Here is a 16,688-nt window from a genome sequence, read left to right as displayed (position 1 = left end):
TATCATATATGTTCAGTCCTATCCGATCAAGCATTTGTACCCAGATGTCCCTCTGTGCAAGTTCATCCACTGGAATCTATTCAGCCTATCTAGAGTCACTCCCTTAAAGAAGATCAACTCTCTCACCCAGTAGTAATCAGCTGCCAATAAATCCTTGGCCAGGGCCAGGGCCTGCTACCCATTTCCCCAGTTCTATGATGGGCTTTTGTCTGATTGAGTTGGCATGGGTCTTGTGCATGCCTTCACCATTTTTGCAAGTTCGTATGAGCAAGGTTTTAGAGGTCTCTAAAGCCTCTGTTTCCTTCTATTCATGCACCAACCCTGGCTCTTATAACCTGTCCACCTCCTCTTCTGCAATGGTCCCTGAGTCATGGGTGGGTGAGGTTTAATGTAGGAGTCCTATCCAGGGACACGCACTCTGTGCTCCCCTTTGTAGCTAACATCTACTCTATTTTTCAAACATGCTGAGAACACTTCTTCCTCTGGGCTACTTCTGTATCTAGAATGTTCCTTCTTCAGTGTCCATGGCTTGTGTCTTCTAATTTCCTTAGGATCTTTGCTCAAAGTCACCTTATTAACAAGAACTTCCCTGACAACCATAACTAAAATGGCATCCTGCTGACATTTTCTACCTCCTTTATTTTTCTTCACAGCAGGCCTTGCCATTTGTATAAAATATGTAATAATTGTTCACTTATTATGCCCCCAGTAAAATATAAAGTATATGGAACAGGAACTTCAGCCCTAGATCTCTATTTACCACTGCATTCTCAGCATCTAGAAAAGAACAATATTGCTTAGGAAATATACCTTGAATGACTGAAGTATGGGTAGAATAGTGTACAGGTAGTAGAGAGGCTAAAAGGGTAGGTCATTCACAAAAAGACCAAAGGACACAGCCTACACCCTACAGGGTTTGGATGTGGATGGAAAGTCACCACAGATCACCTAATCACCCAGCCTGTCCCTCCATCTCAGTAGCTTCTCCTAGTACTGCCGATATGCCACAAGCCTCCATCTTTCTATAGTAGGAGGAAGGCTCATCTCTGCTTACAGGTAGAAAAACTGCTCTTTATTGTTCAAGTTGCCTGAGTGGTTCCTGAATGCTCCATTCAATGGAAGGCACTCCCTAAAGTATGACAGTATCCTCTTGAGCCCATACTTCTGTACCCAATCTGACTGTGCAGTTGATCAGAGCAGGGAAATGATAAGCTTTTTTTAAAAAAATATTTTATCATTTTTATGTATATGAATTTTTTACCTGCATGTATGTAAGTGCAACACACGTGTGCAATGCCCACAGAGGCCAGAAGGAGGTATATGATCCCCTGGAGTTATGGACAGTTGTTAGCCACCATGTGGGTGTTGGGAATCAAGCCTGGGTCCTCTGGAGGAAAAACAAGTGTTCTTAACAACTGAGCCATCTCTCCAGCACTGTGATAAGCTTTTGAAGTGCCTTCCTTATGTTCTGGCTACCGACCAGAAGGTAGTGGTGCTATGGTTAATTTTCATTATCACCTAGGAGACATACCTCTGGGCATGTCTATGAGGCTGTTTCCAAAGAGGTTTAACTGAGAAGCAAAGATCCACTCTGAACATAGGAGGTACCAGCCCTTCAGTCTAGGGTTCTAGACTGAATCAAGAGGAAAAAAAGGATGAAATCAGTTGAACACTGTTTTGAATCTTTCAGCTTCTTGACTATGGATGCAATATGACCAGCTGCCTCATGTTCATTCTGCCACAGCTAGAGTTGCACCGTGATGGACTGTATTCTCAAACTGTAAGTCGAAATAAACCCTTCTTTCCTGACATTGCTTTTATCAAAAAAGTAACTGACAGAATGTTAGGATTGAGTAGTGGAGCTGTTGATATGATAAATCCAACCAAATTACTTTTAGGAGGAATATGGAAGGAAGATTTTGGAGCTGTGGGCTAGTCAAGCCCCAGCATAAGCAGAAATTAATGGGGCATTGTGGTGGGAGTTCAGAAGGCCAGAATACTTAGAGAAATGCAGATAGTAGAGGTCCAGCTCATGAGGCATCAGAGAAGACCAAGACTCTACTGGGAACTGGGCTATAGGCTATTCATACTACATTCTGGTAAAGAAGTTAGCTGCATTATGCCTGTGTTCTACAATTTTGAGTGAGGCCAAATTTGAATGTAATGGACTAATGTCTTTGGCAGAGAAAATTTCAAGATAGCATAGCATTCAGGTTATAGCATGGTTATTGCTCATTGTTTACTCAGATCTACAGTGAGAGACAGTAAAAAGGTAAGAAAATGTGCACTTTGGAAAGAAATGGGCTTGTGAGTATAAAGTTGTAAACAGTGCAAACAAAGCATCTGCAATTATCAAGGACATTGATGCCATTAAAGAGAAACTTCACGCTTTTTACTGGGGCAAGATGAAAGGGGCTCAGAGGGCAGGTCGTCCCCATCAAAGGCTCCAACTTGTGAAAATGCAAATTCATTTGAAAGGAGAATTGAAAATGCCCCTGAAGTGGTTCTTGGTTTGAAAATAACTGCCCAAGTAAGTGTTTTCCTTGGTTTGGCAGGCAAGACACATAGAAGCCTCTACATTGATAAGTAAAGCAAAACTTATACATGAAGTGAGTTGGTGATAAAGAGGGAAGGACATTCCTTCCATGTAGATCTGGCCTGGGGTCCCAGAAGCACTAGAACTGGCCTTTTATGGATGCTGATGAGAAATTTTTCAGTTATTGAATTAGGGTGCTCTTATACTCTAAGAGCCCTTGGATATCATCCAGGGACTAGTCCAACCATCTTACTTTACGAGTAAAGAAACCAAGGCCCGGGGAGGGGTGTGACCTCCTCAAAGACATTCAATGGATTAATATCAGAACCAGGACTAGAATCTAGGTCTACCTCTTGCCTCTTCATAATATGATGTTTCCTACCTGGCTCTGTGGCGCAATGGATAATGCATTGGACTTCTAGACATAATATGATGTTTCCTGAAAGGCCATGTTCTTTGGACCCATTTCTTTGAGCACATCTTTTAAATAAGGACCATCTTTCAGTTTTATCAAATTGCTGGTTCCTAGGTCCTAGCTTGGGCTATGCCATTAACAGGAAAAGCCTGTGCAAGCAGTCCCTTGTATGAGCCTTAACCTCTGTGCCTGCAAATGAAATTCTGATTCTGACCCTTATACTGAGGATGAAAAATCAGAGGACTACTTCAGTTGTCATAGCAACCCTGAAGCTCTTCTGTACTAGGTACTTTAGCTACTTGACATTCCTCAGTGATTGTTGATAGGTCCCAGATCTGTTGCTGACCAACCATGTGATCCTGGGAAAGTCACTAATTCATCTACTCACCCACTCATCTATCCATCACCATCCATCTATCCATCATCTACTGACATCCAAAAAGAATTTATGTCATCTTATAAAATAAGATTAAAAGAAAAATAAAAGCTCAAAACTATGCTGTAAGTAAAGAATACAGAAAAAAATCCTCAAGGTAAACACTGAATATATTCTGCCTGTTCATTAAAAACTACTTTAAAACCTGAGCTGATATATAACTGAACATCAAATTTAGTTGGGATTTTTAGTACTTCCTATCACCTGGACTCAGTTTCCTCTTCTGTAGTATAAAACGATGGGGTTGAACCTAATGATCTAAGACTCATTTCTCTTCAATGATTCTGACTTAATAGAGGCTGAGCGGAATATCTCTTTGCCCATCTCTTCCCCCAGAGGCAACAAAATGATTTACACTGGCCATCATCCTAAGCTGTACCTCCCAAGTTCTTTGAATTGAAACAGTCACAGTCCAGCATTAGCAATATCTACTCATCCAGTTCATTCAGCATTGACTGAGACCCACCTTAGGCAGGGCACAGTGCCAAGACCAGGGAGACGAGCTGGGAAAATCTAACAAAGATTTCGTCCTCAAGGTCTTTGCAAGGACAGCTGTAGTGAAGTCAGGAGCAGCGGGTCTAGAGGATGGGACAAAGCACCCTGGGAGCTCCAGAGGATGCGGAGGGCTTTGAAGATGATTTTAGAATTAATGTTTCAACATGGCATTAAATGAAAAGTAAGATTTTTGAGTTGTAAGAGTAATCCACACACACAATAATAACAACTCAAATGGTTATGATGTATAAGAAGTGGCAGAGGAGAAATTTCCATCTTGGTCTCCCACTTTTGCTCTTAACCTGCAAGGTACTTCAGGTTACTTAAAATTTTTACTTTACGGTTTGGTCTTGCTGTATCAGTTGGGTCAATGCCTTTTACCTCCAGGATGTAGGATGCGGTGGCAGACATCTGCATCCCTCTCTGCCTCTCCTAAGGAGGCAGGATAGTAGAGTGTGATGATGAACCTGGAGCCACAGAACAAGGGTATCAATCTCAATGCTTCTGTTTCCTAACCTTGAGACACTGGGCAGTTTCCGTGCCTCAGTTTGCTTACTTGAACAATGGATATAAAATCAGAACCTAACTCAGAGCATTGTCATAAATTCAGTAACCTGTCAATGTTAGAACAGTGACTAGAACATAGCACAAACTAACAGTACAGGTTCACTGCTCTGCTGTAAGTGCGCTTCTTACCATACCAACTTTAACCTGCTGCATTTTTTACATATGAAAGTTTAATTTAGACTTCTAAAATTTGACAAAGTTTTGCATACTTGGAAAAATTGCTAATACACTGGATTTAAATTTGAAGAACAACAAACAGTATTTAGATTATTACATCCCTGAAAAATGAGGAGGTGTGAATAAATCACATGTGAAAGGAATATGCTATTTCATTAAACCCAAGGTATTTATCAAACAGAGAAAGTTCAACTTCATATTGAACTTTTATTCTTATAGTCCATCATGTTGTTAAAAATTAGGCTTCATTGTATGCATGTGCGTATGTGATATATGTGCATGTGTGTCTGGGTATGAATACATACAGAGGCCAGAAGAGGATGTTAAGTGTCCTGCTCAATCACTCTCCACCTTATGCCGCTGAAACAAGGTCTTTCCCTGAACCTGGAGCTCACTGGGTTTTTTGTTTGTTTGTTTTGGCTAGGCTGGCAGGCCAGCAAGCCCTAGCAATCCAATCTACCCCCAAGCCCAGTTCTGGGGTTACAGAAGAGTATGGCCATGCCCAGCTGTTTATGTCAGTGCTAGAGATTTGAACTCTGGTCCTCATACTTATACAGCAAGCACCTTTACCCACCAAACCATATCTCCAGCCCCCAAATTGTGCTATGTTTTAATTTGATTCAAATTTGTTCTATAATTTCTCTCATAGGCTTTTCTTAATCCTCTTAGGTTTCTTGGGTTTTTTCTTTATGGAAATTAGAAACATATGTTTTTAAAAGTATATAAGATAACTAAGCTTCCTAATTCTCTTGGTAAATGGTAAGACACAGTATTTTATGGATCTGCTGCTCAACTGTGATCTTGACCTGTCTCCTTTTATGAATTCCCGTCTTCTTTGTTGGACTTATTTGTTCTGGAGTACATTCTGAAGTAAATTTTATTATGGTAAATTATATGGAAAGAAAACTTTCTGTGTCTTTGTATAAGTGAAAATGATATTTTATATTATGCTTTCTACCACTTTTCTCTATTTCAGTACTATAGCTTCCACTGCCCTGCAATGAACATGATCTTGATGTGTTAGTTGGTAAACTAATTACCAAATCCAGTGGGTGCTTTTAATCCCACTGATTTCTATAGAGCTTGGCGTTGCTGATAACTCTGGGATTTTTATTCCATTTCTGTGATTCTTGAGGCACTATACATTCTTTGTTCTTTTCCACTCTTTCTTTCTGTCTCCTTCAGACTTTCACTTCCTATTCACAACCCTTCAATAATGCTATTCTTTAACATTCCACATCTGCCCACTGATGGTCTTTCTCTACATGGGCTTTCTGAAATATTGCATCTAACATAACAGTTCCAGCCATATCTATACACTGAAGCAAAGCTTTAAATGATATGTTGTTCATCCCAATTCCCCCACCTATTCCTCCTTCCCTTTCTGATGTGCGTGGGTACAGTGGGTACACATGCCCATGTATGTGGGTGTGGGGACCAGAGGATGATAATGATAACAAGTGCCTTCCTCGAAAGCTCTCCATTTTCATTTTAAGACATGTTCTTCCATTGAACCTGGAGCTAGGGAGCACCTGGGATTTTCCTATTTTCTCCCAGGGTTGGGATTACAAAGATACTTTACCACTCCTAGCATTTTATGTGGGTGCTAGGGATCCAAACGAGATCTCCATGCTTGTGTCTCTGGTTACCTTTACCCACTAAGCCTTCTCTTCAGCTTCCAAATCTAAATTCATTATTTTACTTCCACTCAAAGGCTATTTCTAATCCTATGTTGGTGGTTTTAGTTAATGAAGTCACCATCCACCCAATTCTCTTCATTTAAGAACTGTACTGTCATCCTCAACCTTTCCTTCTTTCAGATTGCCCAACCAGTTCCCAAATCCTCTCAAAGCTGAATCAGACAAGCCTCTGGAATTTCATCATCTCTGTTCCCACTGTTCCTTTAATTCAGACCCTCATTTTTTCCCACTTGATTACTGAAACAGCATCCTAACTGGGCCCTGTGCTCCCAGCCTCCTTTGTCCATCTGTCCTTCCTCCAGCTAGTGATCTACCCCCATCCCAGAATCTGTGACCATTTATTTTATTCAGGGTCCCAGCTGGCTCCCCACTGCTCACAGAAAAATACTTAAACTCTTCAGCTTTATATATGGCACTTTGCAGTTTCTCTTCATTTACATTCCCAACCCCCTCTGTCACCTTCAACTTTACATATTCTATAACTGTAGCCAAACAATTTCTGAGGATCTTCCCAGCCTCAAAACAGTAACACCTTCATGACTCTACAATTTTGAGCTTACTGCTTCTTTCCCAACTGTGTGTGTGTGTGTGTGTGTGTGTGTGTGTGTGTGTGTGTGTGTGTGTACACATATGCATGTGGAGTTCAGAGGTCAACACTGGGCATCTTCTTCAGTTGTTCTCCATCGAATTTTTTGAGTCAGGGTCTCTTTCTTGGCCAGGAGCTCACTGATTCAGCTTGAGTGACTGGCTAGTGAGTGTCAGGGATCTGCCTGTCTCTGCCTCCTCAGCTCTGGGATTACAGACATGCACCGCCATGCTCAACTTTAAAAAATATTATTGTGTGTGTGTGTGTGTGCATATATGTGTATACCACAGAGCATGTGTGAAGTCAGAGGACAACTTGCTAGAGTCAGTTCTCTCCTTCCACAATGTGGATCCCAGGGATCAAACTCAGGTTGTCAGGCTTGGCATTTATCCACTGCGCCATACCACTGGCCACACCCAGATTTTTTATGTGGGTTCTGAGGATTTGAACTCAGGTCCTCATGTTTGTGTGGCAAGCACTTTATTAGCTGAGCCATCTCACCTGCCCACCAACTTCTTCAGGCAGAACTAGATGTTCTTTCTGTACTTCCAGAGCACCCTATTAGTAACTTCGTATCATACTATATTGTTGATGCTATTTTTTTTTCATTTTCTATAACTATGCTGTCAACTCCTAGAAAGCCAGGTCCACTTTTCACTTACTGACAACCTCAGCATCTACATAAGGCTCTCTAATAAGGCCATATCAATGAATGTGAAAGGAAGAAGGGAGGACAGAAACTTAGGAAATGATTGTGTACCAGGGCAAGAAGAGGCTAACAAGGACTCATTAGGACCAAGGGAGGGCATTCTGGAGAGATGGTAAAGTGTCACAGGAGGATTTAGAAGATGCATCTCTGAACAGTCACCTATCTAGAAAGCTAGAGGTCTCTGGTTACCTTCAGGACAAGCTTTCTCATAGCACAAGGAGGGAATGGATGAAATTAGAGGGGCTTGGGTGATGGGGCTGGGGGTAGGGGGTAAGGAAGATCCTTCCACTCTGACTTCTATAGCATTTGATATCAGCCCATCTGTATTTATTGAATCATTCCCCACTTCTTTGGCTGCTTGACACAACATTTTAACATCTCGAATTCCTTCAAGGGATCCCTGTTCTCTCCTGCCCTTTAAATGTCAAGGTTTCCAGGAGTCCCTTTTTAGCTCCTGTCTCTGCTTAACCCACAGACTCTCTCCCATTCATGATGATTTCAATGATGCCTCCTTTCTGATGTCCCTATGGCTTTATATCTGACCCAGAGTCCTCCCAGATCCATGGTTAGTTCTGACCATTGGGCTTGTGAGTGTCCAAAAGGTACACCAACCTCAACCATTCTGAAACCCAACTCATCTCACATATCAAAAAATCTCCTCCTGAAACATTTTTCTCTATCAACTATACCCACACCACCAAAGTTTTCTTAACCCTTTCCTCTCATCTAATCCACTTTTGAAATTTTACCAATTCTACCACCTTAATAATCCAGAAATTCTATCCTTCATTTCCCAACCTCACTAATTTCCAGGCCTGAAAGTTTTCAGTTGCATCATTATTCCAACCTCTCCAAGTCAACTTTCAATCCTCTCTTCTACCATTCTCCAGCCTTTATAACGCCTCCCTTCTTCTTTCTCCATTACTTTCTAAGGATTAAAGAGTAATTTTCATACATCCATACACACATTACAAGTATACAGCTTGATGGATATGAACAGAGTTACCAACTCACTCAAAACTTAAAACACGACTGGGGGGCTGGAGAGATGGCTCAGCGGTTAAGACCACTGGCTGCTCTTGCAGAGGACCTGCGTTTGGTTCCCACCACCCACATGGTGGTTAACTCTAGTAACTTTTCATAATTCTAGTTACAGGGGATCCAACGCTCTCTTCTGGCCTCCATGGGGACTGTATAACAGGTGCACTTACATGCAGATAAAACACATATATACATAAAATTTTAAAACATGGCTGGGGAGATGGCTTAGTCGGTAAAGAGCTTGCTCCACAAACATGAGGACCTGAGTTCAGGTCCTAGAATTCACACAAAACCAGATACAGTAGCCCACGTCCGTAATCCCAGTGCTCTTCTGATGAAACAGGAGGCACAGCAGGAGAATCCCCAGAAGCTCTGAGGCCATTGAGCCTGGGCAATGGCAGGAGCAAACAACTAAGGAACCCTGTCTTGACAAGGTGGAACACAACGGTCAATACTCAAGGTGGTCTTCTGACCTCCATATATATGCCATGGCACATGCATGCCTGTATTCATACACATAAATACAGAGAGAGAGAGAGAGAGAGAGAGAGAGAGAGAGAGAGAGAGAGAGATTTAAAACATTTCCATTCCCCCAGAAAGCTCCCCCCATGATTCTTTGCAGTCAGGCCCCACACACCCAGAGGCAGCTGCTGATCTGATTTGTATCACCATAGATTAATTTTGCTTTTGAACTATATATAAATAGGATCAGAGAGAATAGATTATTTTGTGCATGGGTTCTTTAGCTCAACATCACATCTGTGGGTTTAATCACTAGCCTTCCATTTATACTGCAGAGTTGTGTACAACTCTATAGGAGTGTCATTATGATTTCTCTTTCCATTTACCTTTTTATGAAAAATTAATCTATTTCCAGTTTTAGTTCTTAGAAAATTGTTATGAGAATTTTTGCAGAAATCTTTTTTGGATAGATATTTTCAACACTTTAGGGTAAATACTTAAGTAGAATTGTCAGTTTATTGGATGAATTTATGTTTAACTTTGTAAGAAACTGTCAAACAGCTTTCCAAAATGGTTACACCATTTTACAATACAGCAGCCATGTGTAAGAGTCCTAGATGCCTAAAACAGTCTTTAAAAATGCAAATCTAGGGGCTGGAGAGATGGCTCAGCAGTTAAGAACACTGACTGTTCTTGCAGAAGACCCGGGTTTGAATCCCAGCACTCACATGGCAGCTAATAACTGTTTGTAACTCCAGTTCCAGGGGATCCAACAGCCTCTTCTGTCCTCTGCAGGCATTGCACGACACGGGTGCACTTATCTACATGCAGGCAATACACGCATACACATAAAATAAAAATAAAATTTTTTTAAAAATGCAAATCTAGCTGGGCGTGGTGATGCATGCCTTTAATCCCAGTACCTGGGAGGCAGAAGCAGGAGGATCTCTGTGAGTTCAAGGCCAGCCTAGTCTACATAGTGAGTTCCAGGACAGCTGGGGCTACAGGGAGACCCTGTCTCAAAAAGACCAAAAAAAAAAAAAAAAAGCAAATCTAACCATACTATGTCTCTACTTTAAGCTCATCTCTCTGGCTCTTTCCTGATATGGTTGCATAGGAAATAGGCCAAGTCCCCATTATGTAGTTCCAATTTGTCTAGCCTCTTCTTTGCTATTTCTCAACAAGCCCCTTTTTCCTAGTTATACAAACTTCACAGTGAAGTTCTGAAGCTTTTTGTTTTGAGACCAGGCCTTGCTATGTAGCTCAACATAGTCCAGAGCTCATGCTTCTTAGCCTCCAGAGTTCTGGGAACATGAAGTCCTTTCACATTTCTGCATAAGCCCATCCCTTTGCCAGAGTGCTTTGTTTATTTATTTGCATAACTGATGCCTACTCTTCTTTTCAGAGATGTTTGCTGATTATTTCACACCTGAACCCCCACCCCTGTGAGTTAACTGCTGTTATACTCTGCTCTCAAAACATATAGGAACTCTACCATAAAACTCTTCATTCATTCTTTTCTCTAACTATCCAACTCTTGGATGACACCTGTCTCCCTCCCTTTCTTCTATCACTGTTTGATGATTAACTACCACCAGACAGATACCATGCTTGGAGATGAACACAGGGTGGTAAGTTAAAATAGAGTACTTGCTTCCAAAAGGCTTTGGGTGTAGTAAAAAAGACAGTTGAGGGCTGGAGAAACAGCTAAGTAGTAGAAGGCTTGCCTAATATCTATGAGGCCCCAGGTTTAATCCCCAGCACCCCTCCCCCAACAACAACAACAAACAAACACAAAACACAGTCCAGTGACTGGAAATGGAGAGTTGGAATAAGTTGTGTTCTAAACAAAAGGAGTAATGAGGGAGTCTACCAGTCTGCAAAGAAGAATCTGACCTAAAAGGGGTACTGGTGAGAGCAAGGAAGATTTCCTCCAAGAAATGCTTGGCCTGGGATCTAAAGGAGAGGTATGAGTTAATCAGGTGACATACTTTAAACATGGAACTGTCAAAGAGGCTGAAATTTAGCTGAGAAGAGAACTGAGGGAACTTGCATAAGGAAGAGAGCTGGGCATGGACCAGATCAGATGTTATTAAGGATTTGGCTGCTATCTTGACCAAGACCATGGAGCAAGACAACTGGAGGTCTCCTCCCTTATTTATCACTCTGATGGCTCCCTGAGCCTGCCATTGCAACTATTAGTGTTATACATAATTTATGCTTGTTAAATTAATAAATGTTAAAGGAGTTCAATAAAGTTGATTGATGGCTCTGGAAAATTAAGATACAGGCAATACCTTAAATAGGCTGCAGGGCTGAGAATGTTTTGTTTGTTTTGCTTTTGTTTTTTTGTATCAGGGTCTCCCTGTAGGCCCAAGCTAGCCTGGAACTCGCTATGTAGATCAGGCTGGCCTCAATCTCACAGAGATCCACTTGTCTCTGCCTCCCAAGTGCTGAGATTAAAAGTGTGCACCACTACGTCCAGCAGGCTTTGAGTGCTTTTAAGCAAAGGCACAAGTTAAGTTTGTTGAGAATACAGCCAATAGAGAAGAAGTAATGGAAGCTAAGCATACAGTTCTGACAGGTGGGAAGAGACAGGATCAAGGATACAAAGACAATTAGTTTTGAGAAGGGAGAATGAGTTTTCCTTTGAGGTAAAAGGGTGGAAAATGGAGACTACCCTAGAGAAAAAAAATAACCTAATGGGAAGGACGTTGTTATAGCCAGGTGGCCCAGAGGGCATTTTCCTGAATCTGTAATGGTGCTGTCCTCTTTTTCTTAGTCAAAGATTATGCTTGTGATCACAATGGATAGCAGCGACTACACAACTACTGTGTTGGGAGTTTTCATGTACATTTACCATCTCACTAAAATTTCACAGTAACAATGAAAAGACATGGACACACAGGTTCAAGAAAGTCAAGAACCTTGCCCATGTCGACACTGTCAGTGAGTCAACCTGGAGTTTAAATCCAAGACTGTCAGAACTGCAAGGACCTATGGCAAGTTGGAAGCCCAGTCACTTGGTGCCCTTCTTACTGGTATTGGGTATCTTGCTCCAATATGGCTGGCACGTCATCTTTAGTGAAAAGAGGTGCAGTGTGAGGTAGTAAACACCACTTGTCTGTACTATGAGTTTAATTTGTGCAGAATCTCCTAGTGAGTGAAATGAGAAACTAATCAGTTTGAGAACAAAGAATGTAATACTCTGTTTTCAAACACAGTATAGTAGTAGGATACAGTCTTATACCCCCCACCCCAAGGGATACCTAAAATTATGAACATTAGTACCAGAGCACTATTTACTATGGATTTAAATATATATATATTTTTTATTCATTATTTTTATTTTATGTGTATGCGTGTATTGCCTGCATGTAGGTAAGTGCACCTGTGTCATGCAATGCCTGAGAAGCACAGAAGAGGCTGTTAGATCCCCTGGGACAGTTGTTAGCTGCCATGTGGGTGCTGAGAATTGAACCCGGGTCTTCTGCAAGAACAGTCAGTGTTCTTGACCACTGAGCCATCTCTCCAGCCCCTACTATGGGTTTTCTTTTCTGTACATGCACACATATCCATGATAAATGTTTACTTTTTAACATGAGGAAACACTTGTTTGGCTTCTCTTTTGGCACATTTGAATTGCCAGAATCACTACTCTTGTGCTCTGAGACCATTATTAAGTAAAACAGGGGTTACTTGAACACAAATACTGTGATGCTGGGATGATTATTCTGATAAACTGAACTTCTAAGTGAGCAATGAGAGGGTAGCATATACAGTGTGGATTAAATGGACAATGTGTGTCCTTTTTTAAAAAGAGAAGGGAACCAACACTGAGGTGCATCACAGGTTAACTAAGATGAGGCCAATGACTTGTCCATATAATCAGTGACATGGTGGAAGTGACTCAGAGACCTGCCTTCCTGCTCACTTCTGAGCTCAATACATAAACACCAAGGTGGTGATAGACCAGGTAGTAACTTGAGTGAATATGGGGGGGGGAGGGCAGACAACCCTTTACACATATATACATATATAAAACCTCCTGTTATATTCTAACAGGAGAACAGGAGCCTTTGGAATAATCCCCAAAATGTTCACAGAGAGCTACAAAACAATGGTGGCCCTGGGCCAGGAGACAGGTGGCCACACTAGCAGAAACAGCAGGTGATATGGGACCTGGCTCCATCTGTAGAGAACAGTACTTCTGGGGTAATGTCAGTTAGAGAAAGGCAGAGAAGGTGAAGGGGTGGGTAGTTCCCAGTGTGGAACAGTGACTTCAGGGATCTTAAAAACAGCTCATAAGCCAGGCATGGTGGTGCATGCCTGTAGTCCCAGCACTCAGGAGGCAGAGGCAGGTGGATCTCTGTGAGTTCCAGGCTAGCCTGGTCTGCATAGTGAGTTCCAGGCTGACTGGAACTACAGGGAGACCCTGTTTCAAAAAGACCAAAAATTAAAAAAAAGAAAAAAAAAGAGAGACTGCTCATAGCAGACAGGATGTCATCCATTTTGACCAAGCTTCCTTAGGCCATCTATATAGCTCTTGCACTTACAACTTAGTCTGTGCTGTAGTTGACTTCTTAATTGCTTTGCCTAGTCACTCAGGGCATGGCATCTTTTCTAACCTTAGGACCTGCAGTGGGTTGAATTATGTCCCCTCAAAATCTATGCCCCCTTGGAACTTGAGAATGTGGCCTTACTTAGAAACAGTATCTTTCATGCCAATGTGGATGGAGGAAATTTCACAAGGTCCCACCTCTACAGAGCTACAAGCAAGCAATGGCTGCTGGGAGAGGGAGAATCAGTAATCCCCAGGGACAAGCTCCTTGATAGGTTATCCAATTCCAGGTGGTAGTAAGCCCTAAACACATGTATATACAAGAAACATTAAATAGACTCAGTAGATTATATACATATGTATATATACATATATGTAACATAATATATATGTAACAGTAATAAAGAAGAGGTCACGGAATTTAGAGGGAGGGGGATGTGGGAGGAGCAGGAGAGAGAAGGATGGAAATCATATATGAAATTCTCAAAAAAATTTTAAAGAATGTTTTACAGAGGTAATCAGTTACGATGAGGTCATACTAGATCAAGGTAGCACTAAAAAAGTTACATGTCCTTATAAGAAACAGAAATGATGACAGAGGGAAAAAGTCATGGGAAGTCAGGAACAGAAATTGGACTTGGGCTGCCACAAGCCAAAGAATATCCAGCTTCACTGAAAAAGGCAAGAAAGGGTTCTGCCCAAGAGAACGTGGGGAAGGAATATGGCCCCATGGTCCCTTGACTTTGGACTTCTATTTTCCAGAATTGTAAAAGAAAAAGATTTCTATTGTTATAAGCCTCTGCGGTTTACCAAGCAGTTTGTGATTCAGTTCACTAGTTACGGCAGTCAGGGGGAAGTGATCTGAAAGGGGCACGGGAAAAGCCTGTATGTAAGTGCCAGTAAAAAATTTCCAAATAAATTTCCACTGTAGATTTTGAAGGAGTTTTGAGAAAGATTTTGAAAGAGAAGCATGCTGTGCCTGAAGGTAACACAGAAGGATCTATGGTGACATCGGATGCTATGCATTAAAGTCTCATTGTGTGGCTTTGACTTGAAAATTTTTTTAAATTATTTTTCTTTTTCTTTTTCTTTTTTTTAAATTTAGTAACCACATGATTAGAAGAAGCATTTCATTACAGCTTTAACATTTTCAGTAACAATTTCCAGAGCAATGATACATCTCTTTCAAAAGTGACTGTAAATTTTTAGGTTCACAGTTGAATTAACACAGTTATACAATATTGAACTCAGTATAAACCCTATAAGACATAACATTGAATAAGGTTTTAACCTTTAAAAAAGATCTCCATTTCATTTTAAAATACAGTCTCATACAGGAAAAACTCATTTTTAATGAGTTTTTTAAATTTTTAACACTTAGATTTTGTTCGTGCATCTCTAATCTCTATGTATCTGATTACTAGTCACAGTCAGTTACTCAGATCCTTGGCACCTGAGTGTGGATATAAAGTCATCAGATAGATTTCAGTGGTAATGTTTTTCACCTCCACTAATTAACATGAAGCAAATTTTTATGCTTCTTCCTAAAATATAACATTTTTTTATTTGTTGATTTTTTTGTGTGTGTGTATCATACAGAACATCCCAATTAATCTTATTCATCTACATACCCACTTCCCAAATGGCACCCTCCCATAGCCCTCCCCCCCACTGGAGCCCATATACTCTGTCATCCCTGTTTACTGTCCACTGTGTTGTCGGCACCCCTAGCTGTACTCCAGTGCTTGTCCATCCACTGAATCTAGTCAACCCATCTAGAGTTTCTTGTTTTAGGAAGATCAGCTCCTCCTTATCTAGCAGCAATCAATTGCCACTATTCCTTTAGGTAAGATTGAGGTCTGCTGTTTTCTATGCTGGGTTACTGTCTGGGAGTCTCTTGGGCCACCCTGGCCAACAACTCAAAGGAAGGTATCTCCTGTCTGGCATTGTTTCTCAATACGTAGTCTTTAGCTATACACATGGACTCTTTTTTTTTTTTTTTTTCTGAGTTCAGTAGAAAACAGCTTTATTAACTGGCCAGAACTCAGATGGAGTTATCTTTTAACAAAAAGGAAGCCTGGATCCTGGCTAAGGGATTGCATGTCATTTTTTTTAACTTTTACAAAAAGTTTATTGAGAATTTCATACATGCATATGTTTTGATCAAATCCATGCCCACTCCCTCCCCTCCAACATTCCCCTCTCTGAAGAGGGAACCCTAAAATCTTTTAAGGATTAGATACAAGCTCCCAAATACTTTTGACATTTTGACATTTTTTGCCTTTGGAACAGAGTGTGTTGCTAACAGGCCCAAGGATATTTTGACTTTTAGCCCAGAAACTGGCTACATTTCTTTGGGGTCTTTTTACCCTAACTGCCTAGCCAATTCCTACCTCCTATTTTTATCACACCATCCCCTGAAGGGATTACCCAAATTGCCAGTAGGGAATAGGGACGCCAACAGCTCTGGCTTCTTCCATGCTGAACAAGGACGCAGGGTGAGGCAAATTGGAGTACCCCTTCAGTGGGTCTATCTAAAAGACTCGCAAATTGCATATCTCTTGTCTCTAAGGGGAAAAGAAAGTTCTTTTTTATTTATTTATTTTTTTAGAAGAAGCATTTCATTACAGCTTTAGCATATGCATTAACTGTTTCCAGAGCAAAGATACATGTCTTTCAAAAGTGGCTATAAAATTATAGCCCAGCGTGCTGGCGCATGCCTTTAATCCCAATTCTCGGGAGGCAAAGGCAGGCTGATCTCTGTGAGTTCAAGGCCAGCCTGGTCTACATAGTGAGTTCTAGGACATCTGGGGCTACAGGGAGATCCTGTCTCACAAAGACCAAAAACAATTTTTTTTAGGTTTGCTGTTGAATTAATACAGTTATACAATATTGAACTCAGTATAAGCCCTGTAAGACATAAAATTGAATGAGTTTTTAACCTTTAAAAAAGATCTCCATTTCATCTTAAAATATACTGTTTCTTACAAGAAAGACTCATTA

General features: G+C 41.0%; 2 protein-coding genes across 4 annotated transcripts in view; one reads left to right on the top strand and one right to left on the bottom strand.

The window, feature by feature from the left end:
- Window positions 1-16,688, top strand: part of Nrg4 (neuregulin 4) — a 218,543-nt gene that overhangs the window by 34,601 nt on the left and 167,254 nt on the right. Inside the window, exon 2 of the mRNA XM_029558813.1 lies at window positions 1,691-1,780. The gene's annotated coding sequence lies outside the window, so the exon portion shown is untranslated. The remainder of the gene's footprint in view (window positions 1-1,690; window positions 1,781-16,688) is intronic.
- Window positions 1-16,688, bottom strand: part of Tmem266 (transmembrane protein 266) — a 163,253-nt gene that overhangs the window by 124,267 nt on the left and 22,298 nt on the right. The window lies entirely within an intron of this gene.

The sequence above is a fragment of the Nannospalax galili genome, unplaced genomic scaffold (genome assembly GCF_000622305.1).
Source record: "Nannospalax galili isolate Female #2095 unplaced genomic scaffold, S.galili_v1.0 scaffold28, whole genome shotgun sequence".
Classification (NCBI taxonomy): domain Eukaryota; kingdom Metazoa; phylum Chordata; class Mammalia; order Rodentia; family Spalacidae; genus Nannospalax; species Nannospalax galili.
Note: the sequence above shows the minus strand (reverse complement) of the source record. Positions and strands in the feature narration are given on the sequence as shown.